The following is a 16,394-nucleotide window of genomic DNA, read 5'->3' as shown; positions in this document are numbered from 1 at the left end:
ATGTTTTAGGCTTTCTGTGCCTCTCACAGTTGGGAGGCTGTAAATAATCACATGTGTAGCTGCAAGAGTCTGGATATATCTGCCAAGCAAGCTAAAATGCTAACAGAGGGGTTTTGATTGGAAATATTCTTCTCATGTCCAGGAGACTTATTAGCTATAGCCCTAAGTTGATTTTCTCCAGAGAAAGGTGGTCAGGAATAGCCCCCTGTTAATGTCAGAGGAGTTGGTGAAAGTCACGAAATAGTAAAACAGACAGATTCTGGTTTGGGGGTAGATGTTCGAGAAAGCCTAGGGAGCCCATTGAGTTCTGAAGCCTTGCTTAACAGTTCTCTTCCACATGACCCTGTCATGGGTGGGATCTCCCGTGGTGGCTCCCGGCAGGTTGCCATTTCCTTCTCCATTCTACAGGGAGAATATAATTTGCTATCCCAGAAGATCCTACTAGGGATACATCTAAGCTCTGCTTTGATTCAAAAGGAATATCTTCTACCCACACCCCACACTCTCTCCCCACTTCAGACAGACAACTTTGGAACCCTAGGCTAGTAAGAAAAGTCCTTCCCCACTGCCTTCTCCCACCTGAGTCTAAATCTCCTGGCTGAGGGAGGGTCGGGTTGCTCCTGTGAGGCAGAAACTTGATGTTTCAAGGCAAAATGAGCATAAATGATTATTGATCATCTCATATGTCAAGGACACCCTGTGAAATACCATCTATGGGCTACATCCTGAGAAACAATTATAATCATGGTTGGTATTAATTTAACCAGCATTGTGCTAAGCATTAGGCATGTGTTATTGCATTTGATATTCCCAGCAATCCTCTAAGCTACATTCTGTTAATAGTCCCATGTTACAGATTAAGAACATGAGATTTGAAGATTCATCAGCTGTTAAATGGTATGAAAATTAAGTAGCCTGTGACTGCAGAGCCATACTCTAACAGACCTAAACTCTCTGCCTTTCTGAATACTCATTTGGGTACTTTTTTAACTTTTCACACGATGAAAGTTCATGAGGTTTTCCCTAGACAAGCGAATGATTTCCTCTAACTTGCAGGTATCTAATAAGAACCACAAACTGGGGATACCATAGTGCAGGATCCAGATCCTCCCAACATGGCAGTGATCCAATACAGGGGTGATCTGTATCTGGGATAGAAAACTCCTGCGGGGTAATTAGAGAGGAAACACACAGAGAACAAAAAGCTGGGAGCAAACAGAATAATAGCCAGATGCAGGGATGTGTGTTTCATCCAAAATCAATGGACCACAGACTTACCCACTGAAAAAGTGATGCCTAAGGCCATGGAGATTGGGAGTAGAAGAAAAATAGGTATCTACTTACCCAGAAAAACTACCACAAATGAGAGTTCATGTTGGACTCAAGAAGCAAGCTTGATCTTAACAAATAAGAAGAACCACTATCTAGAGATTTAGAGTCTCAAGAAATAACTAGAAGAGTTTTCAGACCAAAAGTTTATGGGCCACAGCAGTTAACAGGTATGTTCAGGACTGGGGGCTTTGGGGAAAGCTCCCTGAGTAGCCTGAGTGGAAATTCACAGGTTCTGCCTGATGCAAGGTTTGTATTTCTAAAACTCTCACATCAAGATGAAAGTTAGTTGTGCTCTTGAAACAACAGTGTATGTTGGACTTTGGAATAAAACAAGAGCTAGAGGGGAAGAAGAGGAGAGAAGGCAATTACATGGGAACAGAGGTTTTGAGTATAAGTATCCTCTTAGTGGGAATAATGAATGGGAAACTGAAGGTGATGCAGTGGCCCCTCTGGATGCTGCATGCTGGACTTCTGCTGTGGGTCACAGTGGAACAGACTGTGCAGTGTAAGTTGCTCAGTCGTGTCTGACTCTGAGCCCACCAGGCTCCTCCATCCATGGATTCTCCAGGCAAGAATACTGGAGTGGGTAGCCATTCCCTTCTCCAGGGGATCTTCCTCATGCAGGGACTGCACCCTTGTCTCCTGCATGGCAGGCGGATTCTTTACCACCTGAGCCACCAGGAAAGCCCGAGGTTATACAGGATGGTGAACAGACCCTGAGTTTGGAGTAAAGAGAGAACAGATTCAGGTTCTACAAGGCATACTTTCTAGAGGTATGACTTTAGGAAACTTACTTCAAATCTCTGAACCTGCATTTTCTTACCTGTAACATGAAACCAGTCATACTTGGTCTAGTGTTGTTGCGAGATGTGAATGCCATAAAGTACATGAAACACTAGGCACGTAATAAGTACTCAACAAGCTTAGGTCTCTCTCCCCCTTTCTTTCTGAGAGTTGCCCTTTTTACCCACGAAATTTATTTGAACCTGTCAGGATAGCCTTATAATTCAAACACATAGTTCAGGAGCTCAAGGTAACAGGATTCTTCAGCCTTGTTTCTCAAAGAACCTTAACGGTGATTAAAATACTAAAGCTTTTCTTTTCTCTTTACTTCCTTCCCACTGGGTGGTATGCTGAATTTTTGTAGCCAGTTGACTTCATGTTGGCAGCTTGTGATCAGCCGTAGTAAAAGTATTTATACCGTGGGACTGGGAAAGTCTCCTTTTATGTTATCAGAGAGCTGGTTTATGAGCTCACCACGCTGCAACCCCACAGCTGCCCCAAAGCCTTTCTCTTCAACTCTCACCTCCTCCCCACCCCCACCCTCCAGAAAAAAACTCATTCTCTTTCACAAGCTTCACATCTTTCTTCCCGTGACACGCCCCTCCTCTGCTCAGCACCTTAACACGTGGACCCACCATGCTTCACTCCAGACACAAGAGGATGGAGGACAGAAGGGCTGGGAAAGGCAAGGTTGTCTTTGATGGGACAGGAGAGAGATGCTATCAGAATCACTCCTGGGTTAACATTATCTACCTAACCTATCTATCTACCTACCTATCTACCTACCTACCTATCTACCTACCTATCTAACCCTCCATGACGGTTGGCTGTGAACACTGATCATGTTTCTCTACACCAAACTTGTTAAGTCACTAAGTTATGTCTGATTCTTTGTGACTCTGTGGACTGTATAGCCCACCAGGCTTCTCTGTCCATGGAATTTCCCAGGCAAGAATGCTGGAGTGAGTTGCCATTTCCTACTCCAGGGGATCTTCCCCACACAGGGATCAAACATGCATCTCTTCTGTCTCCTGCATAGCAGGCCAATTCTTTCCCACTGAGCCACCAGGAAAGCCCCATCCCACACGTATAGCACCTTCTACAACTCAGGACTGAAGGATTCCCAACTTTGGAATTTTTAATCTTGAAAAAAAAAAAATCAAAGAATGAGACCTTGCTGAGTCCACCTTTATGTCACCTCAGGGACCACATGCTCTTTAGTCCACTGCCTCAGATAGTACCTGGAATCTGATATTCATTCCTACCTGTGTTTCTTGGAAGGCGCAACCAGACAGGATCTCCCTAACTATCTGTGGTCCACCAGGGCTCATCTGGAATGTGAATGACCCAGTGTACGATATAGGAATAAACCCAAAATATTAAAGTTCCTCTACTGAACAAAACTTAGCAAGCAATATAGTCTGCCCAGGGGTGCAGACAATAGTTTGCTTTTTGCATGCAGATCAGTGAGACCTCTCAGCTTCAAGGATGTCTTCTTGTCCTGGTATTCTATAGGCTGCCATGTTGTTCTCTCCTGAGAGAGTCTCTGAGAAGGCTGGTCTCCTGGACTGCATTCCTGCCCTCCCTTTTGTCTATGCTTTAAGATTGGCAAATGTTCCAGGCAAGGCAGCCCTGGCAATCAGCTGTCGTTTGGCAGTGGATTCTTGTCATTATCAGTGAAATTACAGACTCTAGTCTTCTTAGAGTCATTGTAGGAGAAAAGAATCTTCTAAGTTCTTCTAAAAATCTATTTAAGTCCTTGAAAAAAATAAAACTCAAGCTGCATGATGAGGCGAATAGATTTAATACACAGGGATGGCCTTAGGCAGAGGAATGGCAGGAAAGCGACATTTACTTGGAACTCAGTGTGTGCTAGTAGGACACCATGCCTCATCTAATCCCCCAACAAGCTTATGAGAAAAATACAGTTCTAAAGGGAAGAAAACACACTCCTTTGTGTCTCTCCTTTACTCTCACCAACTATACTACTATATTTGTGACATCAGATGTATGAGTTTTCCATGTATCAAGCAATTCTGTGACATGAACTGGTGTCCCATGATCTAACTCAATTCTGACACCATCTACCTGGGGATAGCATCAGATCCCACAGGTTAAGGGCTCAGTTCTGCAAGAGTGTCCCCACTTCAGATGCCAATTACAAGTCCTATTGTCATCTGTCCTTCTGACCAACTGGCTATAAGTCATAAGTTCCCAGTATCCACTCCTTGGGTTTAACTTGCTAGTGTTTCTTACAGAACTCAGAACAGTTTAATTACTAGGTTGATAAGGAATAAGCATGCCTGCATGCTCAGTAGCACTGACTCAGTAGCCCCATAGACTGTCGTCCACCAGATTCCTCTGTCCATGGGATTTCCCAGGCTAGAACACTGGAATGGGTTGCCATTTCCTACTTCAGGGATCTCCCCGACCCAGGGATCAAACCTGTGTCTCTTTCATCTTCTGCATTGGCAGGAGGATTCTTTACCCCTGTGCCACCAAGGAAGCACTCTAGGAAGAGAAATTACTAGATTACCAGTTTATTATAAAGAGATATAACTCAGTGAAAGCCAGATGGAAGAGAGGCATAGAATGAGGCATGGGGAAAGGGTGAGGGACCTCCATGCCTTCTCTAAGCACACTGTCTCAGAACGTTTCCATGTTCCACCAACCTGGAAGTTCTCAGAAACCCATCCTTTTAGATTTTTATGAAGGTGTCATTATATTAGCATGATTGATTAGATCACTGGCCATTGGTGACTGATTTAAAATCTGGCTGTGCCCTCCTCCTCAGAGGTTAGGGAGTGGGATTGCAAGTTCCAACCCTGGAATAACATGGTAGGTTCTCCAGACAACTAGCTCCCGTCCTTAGGGTATTTTCAAAAGTCACCTCATTAACATAAACTTTGGGGTGGCAGAAAGGGGCTTATGAATAACAAGAGACAGCCATTCCTTTCACTTTCAATGTTCTTACTGTTTGAAGTGAAATGAAGTCTCTCAGTCCTGTCCAACTCTTTGCGACCCCATGGACTATAGCCCACCAGGCTCCTCCATCCATGGGATTCTCCAGGCAATAATACTGGAATGGGTTGCCATTTCCTTACTGTTTAGGAAATGTCAAAGATTTTAGGAGCTCTGTGCCAGAACTGAGATGAAGACCAAATATACATTTCTCATTATAAATCATAATATTACAACTATTATAATCCCTGTTTTACAGATAAACAAATCAAGGCTCAAAAACATGAAATAATTGCCCATGAAATAAAAACTGGTTAGTGGTTAAGCCAAGATTTTCACTTTGGTCCATCTGGCACAGAAACCCACATTCTTCCCACTAAGATATGCTTGCTATGCTGCTGTCTGATAACTCATCAGATAAAGTTCATAGTGAGAAGGCTTGGTCAAGCGGAGTAGAAGCAGCAGAAGCTGGCCTTAGCCAGTGGTCAAAATCTATGTGAATCAGGACTTAAGAGTATTATTTATTTGGGGATTGGGCAGTTAGCACAAAGGTTATAGGATGCCTGTTTGTACCTCCAATCTACAGCAGAGTAAAATTTCCAGAATAGAAGTGGTTTGCTACAGGACAATACTTACCAGATGTTTGACTTTGGCCCAATCACAACCTCCCTAAGACTCTGTATCTGTTACCAAGTGCTCACCACACAATAGGCCAATCTGAGAGACAAGCTGTTGAGGTAAGGAATAAGACATTATTTGGAGAGCCTGCTGCCTGAGAAGATGGCAGCCTAATGTCTCAAAGTAACCATCTTGTCAGAGTCTAGATGCCAGGTTCTTTTCTGGGACAGAGATGGGAATGGTGATGAAACAAAGCAGAAAGGCCAATGATCTTGCAAATATCTCCTAGAATGACAAGCCTCAGGCAGGGGATGTGTTAATTTCTTCCTGCAATCTACAGGTGAACCGGGTTATGAGCAAAGGCATTTAGCTTAACAGTCAGGCAACGAAAGTGTTAGTTGCTTAGTTGTGTCTGATTCTTTTTGACCCCATGGACTGTAGCCCACCAGGCTCCTCTGCCCACAGGATTTTCCAGGCAAGAATACTGAAGTAGGTTGCCATTCCCTTCTCCAGGGGATCTTTCCAACCCAAGGACTGAACCCATGTCTCCTTGCCTCCTGCATTGCCAGGCAGGTTCTTTACCAGCTGAACCCACCAGGGAAGCTGAACAGTCAGGCAGAGGAGCAGGACTCTCTAAGGCAGGCCATCATGTATGATTATAATAACAAAAGTAACAGAAAGCAAGTCAAAGGAACAGTTTCAGCATGGAGTCAGAATTGACTTCTGTCTGCAACATATCCATAAAGTGAAGCAAATTCCACTTCCTTAACAAAGCTGTTGTAGAGATTAGACAAAATACAACATGTGAAAGCACTCTGTAAACTGTACAGCCTTTTAAGAGAGTAAGTTACTTTTGTTCCCTGATGCTTGTACAGAAGGGGGTAACTGGGCCTCATTTATGTTTACAGAGAAATTTTGTATGTTTTTTAAACAAATTTCCATATCTGCTTCACTCAGTATTCAACACGCTTTTATTATGTATCTGGTATGTTCCAGGGTCCCTGAAATGGTAAAGATGCAACGGCCAAGAAGACATGCACTTTGCCCTTAAGGGCAGACCTCACAGACCCGGAGACGAGACAGACAGTAAAGCACTAAGCGCCACAGGATAGGAGATGAAACAAAAAAGAGAGTCGTCAACTCTGTCTTAAGTCAGGGAAGGCTGGGTTTTGCAAGATAAGCAGGAGCTCACTAAGCAGATGAAGTTTCCCCCACAGTCAGTCTCTCCCTCAGGAAGCTTCATAAGCCTCTTATCCTTCTCCATCAGAGGGCAGACAGAGTGAAAACCACAATCACAGAAAACTAATCAAACTGATTACATGGACCACAGCCTTTTCTAACTCAATGAAACTATGAGCCATGCCACGTAGGGCCACCCAAGACAGACGGGTCCTGGTAGAGAGTTCTGACAAAACGTGGTCCACTGGAGAAGGGAATGGCAAACCACTTCAGTATTCTTGCCTTGAGAACCCCATGAATAGTACGAAAACGCAGAAAGATAGGACACTCAAAGATGAACTACCCAGGTCAGTAGGTGCCCAATATGCTACTGGCGAAGAATGGAGATATAATTCCAGAAAGAATGAAGAGATGGAGCCAAAGCAAAAACAACAATCAGCTGTGGATGGAAGTAAAGTCTGATGCTGTAAAGAGCAATATTGCATAGGAACCTGGAATGTTAGGTCCATGAATCAAGATAAATTAAAAGTGGTCGAATAGGAGATGGCAAGAGTGAACACTGACATTTTAGCAATCAGGGAACTAAAATGGACTGGAATGGACGAGTCGAACTCAGATGACCATTATGTCTACTACTGCGGGCAAGAATCCCTTCAAAGAAATGGAGTAGCCCTCATAGTCAACAAAAAGAGTCTGAAAAGCAATACTGGGGTGCAATCTCAATAGTGACAGAATGATCTCTGTTCATTTCTAAGGCAAACCATTCAATACCACAGTAATCCAAGTCTATGCCCCAACAAGTAATGCTGAAGAAGCTGAAGGTGAATGGTTCTATGAAGACCTACAAGACATTCTAGAACCAATACCCAAAAAACATGTTCTTTTCATCATAGGGGCCTGGAATGCAAAAGTAGGAAGTTAAGAGATTCCTGGAGTAATGGGCAAATTTGGTCTTGGAGTACAAAGGAAGCAGGGCAAAGGCTAACATAATTTTGCCAAGAGAATGCACTGGTCATAGCAAACACCCTCTTCCAACAGCACAAGAGAAGACACTACACATGGACATCACCAGATGGTCAATACTGAAATGCGCATGATTATATTCTTTGCAATCGAAGATGGAGAAGCTCTATACGGTCAACAAAAATAAGACCAGGAGCTGACTGTGGCTCAGATAATGAACTCCTTATTGCCAAATTCAGACTTAAATTGAAGAAAGTAAGGAAAACCACTAGACTATTCAGGCATGACCCAAATCAAATTTTTTATGATTATACAATGGAAGTGACAAATAGATTCAAGGGATTAGATCTGATAGACAGAGTTCCTAAAGAACTATGGATGGAGGTTTGTGACATTGTACAGGAGGCATTGATCAAGACCATCCTTAAGAAAAAGAAATGCAAAAAGGCAAAAGAGTTGTCTGGGGAGGCCTTACAAATAGCTGAAAAAAGAAGGGAAGCTAAAAGCAGAAGAGAAAAGGAAAGACACACCCATTTGGACCCAGGGTTCCAAAGAATAGCAAGGAGAGATAAGAAAGCCTTTCTCAGTGATCAAAGCAAAGAAATAGAGGAAAACAGTAAAATGGGAAAGACTAGAGATCTCTTCAGGAAAATTAGAGATACCAAGGGAACATTTCATGCAAAGATGGGCTCAATAAAGGACAGAAATGGTATGGACCTAACAGAAGCAGAAGACATTAAGAAGAGGTGGCAAGAATACACAGAACTATACAAAAAAACATCTTTATGACCCCTATAACCACAATGGTGTGATGACTCACCTAGAGCCAGACATCCTGGAATGCAAAGTCAAGTGAACCTTAGGAAGCGTCACTATCAACAAAGCTAGTGGAGATGATGGAATTCCAGTTGAACTGTTTCAAATCCTAAAAGGTGATGATGTTAAAATGCTGCACTCAATATGCCAGCAAATTTGGAAATCTCAGCAATGGCCACAGGACTGGAAAAAGTCAGTTTTCATTCCAATCCCACAGAAGGGCAATGCCAAAGAATGTTCAAACTACCACACAATTGCACTCATCTCACACACTAGGGAGGTAATGCTCAAAATTCCCCAAGCCAGGCTTCAACACTACATGAACCATGAACTTCCATGTCAAACTGGACTTAGAAAGGCAGAGGAACCAGAGATCAAATTGCCAACATCCGCTGGATCATCGAAAAAGCAAGAGAGTTCCAGAAAAATATCTACTTCTGCTTTACTGACTATGCCAAAGCCTTTGACTGTGTGGATCACAACAAACTGTGGAAAATTCTTCAAGACATGGGAATACCAGACCACCTTATCTGCCTCCTGAGAAATCTGTGTGCAGGTCAAGAAGTATCAGTTAGAACCAGACATGGAATAACAGACTAATTTCAAATAGGAAAAGGAGTTCATCAAGGCTGTATATTGTCACCCTGCTTATTTAACTTCTATGCAGAGTCCATCATGAGAAACACTGGACTGGAAGAAACACAAGCTGGAATCAAGATTGCCAGGAGAAATATCAATAACCTCAGATATGCAGGTGACACCACCCTTATGGCAGAAAGTGAAGAGGAGCTAAAGAGCCTCTTGATGAAAGTGAAAGAGGAGAATGAAAAAGCTGACTTAAAGTTCAACGTTCAAAAAACTAAAATCATGCCATCCGGTCCCATCATTTCACGGCAAATAGATGGGGAAACAATGTAAACAGCGACAGACTTTATTTTGGGGGGCTCCAAAATCAGTGTGATGGTGATTACAGCCATGAAATTAAAAGATGCTTGCTCCTTGGAATAAAAGTTATGACCAACTTAGATAGCATATTAAAAAACAGAGACATTACTTTGCCAACAAATGTCTGTCTAGTCAAGGCTATGGTTTTTCCAGTAGTTATGTATGGATGTGAGAGTTGGACTATAAAGAAAGCTGAATGCACAAGAATTGATGCTTTTGAACTGTGGTGCTGGAGAAGACTCTTGAGAGTCCCTTGGACTGCAAGGAGATCAAACCAGTCCATCCTAAAGGAAATCAGTCCTGAATGTTCATCGGAAGGACCGATACTGAAGCTGAAACTCAAATACTTTGGCCACCTGATGAGAAGAACTGACTCACTAGAAAAGACCCTGATGCTGAGAAAGATTGAAGGCAGGAGGAGAAGGGGATGACAAAGGATGAGATGGTTGTACGGCATCACCGACTCGATGGACATGAGTTTGAGTAAGCTCCAGGAGTCGGTGATGGACAGGGAAGTGTGGCGTGCTACAGTCCATGGGGTCACAAAGAGTCAGACATGACTGAGCAACTGAACTGACCTGAACTGAAGTAGATGAAGAGAGTTGGGTGGATAGTTGCAAGCAGAGGGAATGTGCAAAGACCCAGAGGCTTGAAAAAGCATTGCACATTGTAATTTCCCTTTGATTAAAACATGAGATTGAGATATGAACTTGGTCATTGCCCTTCATGGGCACAATGTGATAGAATGGAAAAACACACAAAATAAGCCATCTTAATGTTAGTGTGAATTCGTGTGCCTGACACACAGTGACTCCAAACAAACCAAAAGCGAGAAGGTTTATTGCAGTGCCATGCAAGGAGATGGGTGGCTCTTGCCCTGAAAGCCTTGGGCTCCCTAAAGGGTTTCCATAAAGGGTTTCCTTGTTAAAGGCCAGGCAGGGGAGGGTGGGTCACAGGGTATGTGATCAGTTCATGCACAATTCTCTGATGTGCTCTTGGTTAGGTTGGTGTCACAGCAGTTCATATTACCAGTCCTTGGACTCCAGGAGGCCTGGGGCTATGTGCTTATAGTCATCCAGTAGTTAAAAGGGGAGGGGCCCATATCGCCAAACAATTAGGGGAATGTGCATCAAATACTGTTATCTGGGTACTTCAGAGAGGAACCAGAGGATATGATGAAAGCCCTGTCCTGGGAAAGCCCTATGGGGTCCTGCTCAATTATTTTGATTGTTTTGTGGAAAATCTGGGTACAAAAGTACATGCTGTATGATCTCATCTGTGGAATTAAAGGGAAAGAAATATATATAAAGTTGATTGGAAACAAACTAAAGAGAAACAACCCAATTAAAAAAATAGGCAAAGGACTTGAGTAGATATTTCCATGAAAAAATATATAAATGACCAGTAAGCACATGAAAGTAAACATCATCAGCCATTAGGGAAATGCAAATGAAAAACACAGTGGAATATCACTTTATTTCCATTAGCATGGCTGTCATTAAAAAAAGGCAAAAGAAAATAGCAAGTATTGGGAAGGATGTGGAAGAACTGGAACCCTTATGCATTGCTAGTGGGAATATAAAATGGTACAGCTGTTTGGGAGAAAGTTCATGTTTTCTCAAAAACTTAAATGTGAAATTACCATGTGACCCAACAATTCCACTTATAGGTATAGACTCAAAGGATGGAAAACAGGAACTCAAACAGATGCTTATAAACAAACGTTCATAACAGCATTATATATAGTAGCCAAAAGATAGAAACAACCCAAGTATCTATCAGTAGATGAACGGATAAATAAAGTATGGTAAATACGTACAGTGGAATATTATTCAGCCATAAAAAGGAATGCAGTCCTGATACATGATACAGCATGAAATAAAATTTGAAAATATGCTAAATGAGATAGGCCAAACACAAAAAAGAACAAACGCTATATGATGCCACTTACATGAGCTATTTAAAACAGGCAAATACATAGAAAGGGACCATAGATTAGGGTTAACCAGGGTCTGGAGGGATTTGAAGATAAGTAGTTATAATAGTTGTAGAGTTTCTGTTGAGGATGATGAAAAAATATGGAAATTGGGGTAATGATTACACAACATTGTGATTGCCCTTAATGCCACTGAACTGTAACACTTAAGTATGGTTAAGATGATAAATTTTATATTATGTGAATTTTACCACACACACACACACAAAAAAACACTTTAGTGTAAAAAAAGTGGTTGGAAAAATATTTCAAGATCTTAATAATTGTTTTCCCTCGGTAGTCTCTCTCTCTCTTTTGCATTCTCTATATTTTCTGATAAATATTCTGTAGTTTTTTTCCAAAAAAACTCTAAATTTCACCTTTCAAAAAAGAAAAAGCAATATAGAAAGTCAATATGGTAAGACAGGGACATCTATGCTTTCTCTACTTAACAAAAATACCTTGAGAATGCAAAGGACAGCATCTGGATTTTACTGGGCCAGGCAACAACCTTGCGACCTGTCTGTTTAGAGGGTTGTAAATGGCAGCCCTGTGTCCTCCTGTCCTAGGAAACCTCTCCTGGAAGGGATGCAGCCCTGCTCTCCATTATTCTGATCATTTGGCAGAGCTGTAGCTCTGCGCTGCAGCCTCCCACAGAGCAAGACAACCACAGCCTCCAGCTTCAAAGAGGCACCACTACCCCTGCTGGAATGCAGCTTCCCAGTTGGCCTGGCCAACTCTGTGGAGATTAGAAGGATCAGGCAGAAACCCTCCAGTAGAGAGGAGGAGGGATTGGAACACCAGCCAGTTTCTTCCCAGGACTCCCTACCCCTCAGGGTGCTGCCAAGATCATTCCCCTTTTACTTTAAGGAAAGGAGAGAAGCTAGTCTTGTTATCTTAGTAACTGGCCTCTGGCCCCCTGCGGCCCTCCACCCTGTCAGAGAGAAAGGAAAAACAGTATTGTGTTGTATCTTAGCTCTTCTCAAACTTGAAACAAAAGTTTTGGAACTGGGCCCTGGCTTGGAATGGGATCAAGAGGCAAGGACCTGGGGGCGCTGCTTTGTTCTCTGAGAGTTTTGCTGTGACCTCCTTCGGCTGAAAAGCCAACTAAACTGCTAGGAAAGGAAAAAGGTGTGAAGAGCTCCTGGTAAATCTGTCATTTAAGTTGACGATGCTCTTTGCATATCAAAGGAAGACAGGTTAAGATTACAGATCTGGGAGATGCTAACCCTTAATTTGACAGTTCCTGAACTATTAAGGGGTACATGTGTGAGACATCTAAATAAGGGGCTGAGGATGAAAGACGCCTTTTCTTCCTGGATTATGCTGAAACGATTGGGTCTGGATTCCTTCAGTCATTGGATATGGTCCCAGAGAACAAGCTCCAACATGAAAAGCTTCTCCTATGTCTAAGAAAGCTTAACAGATATAGCCTGGCATTTCATTCTTTTTAAGGTCTGTGATTTCAGAATTGAACTAAGCATTGGGACACTGGAAATTTTTACACTAGGCCCTCATTTCCCATTTATTTTTCTCCTTTGTGATTTCCAACTCTCTGTTGCAGCAACCTACACACATACAGTACATCAATATTTAGAAGTTTATTCTCTGGGGAAATTGAAATGGGAGACACTTTGGATTCTGGGACCCAGTGGTGTGCTAGAGGCAGTGCGTAATGACTTTCAAGAGCCAGCAGTACACATCTCTTCCCAACTCTGTTCACACATCCATGTCCCTTTGGTAGCTTAAAATTAGCCAAGGAAGTGTATTGACACAGAAATGAGCAAGAAATAAAAATCAGGGTTTTTTGCTTGTCTGTTTTTGGAGGTCAAGTGTAAAGCTCAGAACTAAAGATGGAAAGATTCTGTCTCCAGAATGCAGCAACCAGACACTGACCACCAGGCAGAGAATTAGAATTTTATCTCTGGAAAATGAAATTGCCCCAGAGAAAGGCCTGTAATTACTATAATTTGGAATTCCTTAACAAACAGCAACAATAACAAAAACTTATATATCACTCATGATCAGTAAGACTTTCAAGCAGCTTTTAGTTCCTTTCTTTAATTATGAACTCTCACCCAATTTTTATCAGAGATTTGTGGAAACCCCCAACATGAAAACAATTAAAGCTTTTCTAAAACATAGAGGAAGCTTGTTATTATGAAAGTAAAGAAATCTTCAGGAAGACAAAGGAAGATAAATTGCAACCATGAGATAGAATAGTAGGTTGCTATATGAATTATCTTCTACTGCATTACAAATAACCAAAAGTTTAATAGGTTAAAATAGCACTTATTTTTTTTATTCCAAAGTTTCCATGGGTCAAGTGTCCAGGCATGGCTTAACTGGGTTCTCTGCAGATTGCAATCAAGGTGTCACCTGAGCTGTCTTCCTTTTTGAAGCTTGGAGTTCTCTTCCAAGCACATGTGGTTTTTGGCAGAATTCAATGTCTCGTGGTTGCTGTCTTGTCAGCAAGGGACTGCTGCTGGCTTCTAAAGCCCCACCTCTGTTTTTTGCCAGGTGGTGCTCTCATAGGCCCTCTCCAAACGGCCGTGTCCCTCTTCAAGGCCAGTGGGTGAATCTCTCACTCAACTCTGCTAAAACGTAGTCGTATATAGCACAATGTAGTTATAGCAGTCTAACTTCTACATTTACAATATGATAGAACCTAATCATGGAAGGGACCCTCTCATTGGTTTTGCCATATTTTGTTGGCTAGAAGCAAATCAAAGGACCTGCCCAAGTTCAAGGAGCTGGGTGGGGTGGGGGGAGCAGATTATATGTATATATATATTAATCTTAGAATTTTTTTAATGTGTTTCTTTATTGGCTGTGCTACGTCTTCAGTGGTGCACACAGGCTGTTCTTTAGTTGCAGCAAGTGAGAGCTACTCTCTAGTTGTGATGTACAGATTTCTCATTGTGGTGGCTTCTCTTGTTGCAGAGCAGGTGTTGTAGCCACGCATTCCTGGAAACAAACTCACTGAAGGATGATGCAGACAGTGAAGTGCAGTTTATTACACCAGCGGGCCCCAGGCAGAGTCTCCTCTTAGCCAAGGACCCCGACCAGTTTTTGTGAAAACCTTATATACCCTAAGTGCACATGTTCAAACCCACTTCCCCAAATTCTCTGCAACTAGTCTGAACAAAGGAAAAGAAAGATACAAAGTTAACTTGTGATACATTTGCCTTAAACCCATGATTCCTATGCCTTAAGCCTAGGTAGTTAACAGTGGACAATTATCAATAGGCCTGTGGTCATACCCCAATAAGCATAATAGAATTTATGATTCTATTTGGTTACACAGATAATTAGTGTATTCTTTTAGGCAATGGAGAGTCTAGATACGAGCCCTGGGGCTCTTCCATCGGCAGGGCAGTGGGGGTAGGGGGGTCTGTTTTTCCAGTTGGTATGTCGTTTCCATAAATACTGGGCATATAGCTCAAAGTCCACAGTCCTGCCCAAGATGGAGTCCTGCTTTGAAGATGGAGCCTGTTCTGTCTGTTTCCTCCTTCACAGGGATTCTAGGGCAGAAGCTCAATAGTTCTGGGACACAGACTTAGTTGCACCACAGCATGTGGGATGTTTCCAGATGAGGGATGCAACCTGTGTCTCCTGCACTGGCAAGTTGATTCTTAACCACTGAGCCACCAGGGAAGCCTGGGAGGATATTTGATTAAAAGGTGACTCATTGGGTTATCTTAAGATGTATCTGCCACAGTTGCTATGAAAATGAAACAGGGAACAAGATCCTGAAAATTTAAAACCAAAAATAATAGCATTCAATAGAAGAGTTGGAAGATAAAGTAGAGGAAATCTTCCAGAGAAAAGAATAGCAATAACAAAAGGAAATTAAAAATAAGAGACAAAGGATAAAAAATGTTAGAAGACCAATTCACGAGGTCCAACATCCGACTAGTAAAAGGTCCCAAAAGAGAAAACAAAATAAAACTGTTTTTATATAAAGTATATAAAAGCTGTAACACATGAAAATTTCCCAGACCTGGACAACACATGTCTTCAGATTGAAAGGTACCTTTGATGGCCAGCACAATCAATGAAAGAGAGAGAGGAAAGAAGAACCCCGTCAATAAGTCATGCTTTCATGAATTTTCAGAACACTGGGTGTGACGAGGAAATCCTAATGGTGAGGAAGTATATTGAGAATTTATTTTTGGAAATAAAAAGGACTAAACCTAGGACTTCCCTGGTGGTCCAGTGGTTAAGACTCCATGCTTCCCCTGCAGGGTACATGGGTTTGATCCCTGATCTGAGAACTAAAATCTTGCATGCTGCATGGCACAACCAAAAATAATAATAAAGGAGTAAATCAAAGGCAAGAGAGATATGGGGAACAAGAAACGGGGGATCCAGATTAAAAAGAAAGATATAGGGAAATCTTGAATATTAGCACACAGCAGGTTCACAGAGAACAGGCAAGACTGGAACAGCAATGCAGAGGCTTATGGGAGAAAAGTTTCCATTAAAGAGGGAGGGTTAGAGAAATTAGATTATCTGATAGTGATTACATATTTGGAAAATATTAGGTACAAGAGATTTGACAGATCCTTTGAAAAATTTGGAGTGGGGAGATAATAGTACATAGATGAGCCTGAGCTTAAGTGTGAGGGGAAATGGCAGCTTAACTCCTGAAAAAAAAAAATGCTGTAACCTTAGAACACTCGTTGTGCATGCTCAGGCGCTCAGGCATGTCTGGCTCTTTTGTAGCCCCATGGACGGCAGCCTCCCAGGTTCCTCTGTCCATTGGATTTCCCAGGCAAGAATATTGGAGTGGGTTGCCATTTCCCTCTCCAGGTGATCT

The sequence above is a fragment of the Ovis canadensis genome, chromosome 1, assembly GCF_042477335.2.
Source record: "Ovis canadensis isolate MfBH-ARS-UI-01 breed Bighorn chromosome 1, ARS-UI_OviCan_v2, whole genome shotgun sequence".
Taxonomy (NCBI): domain Eukaryota; kingdom Metazoa; phylum Chordata; class Mammalia; order Artiodactyla; family Bovidae; genus Ovis; species Ovis canadensis.
The sequence above is the reverse complement of the archived record's forward strand: the minus strand, read 5'-3'. Positions refer to the sequence as shown.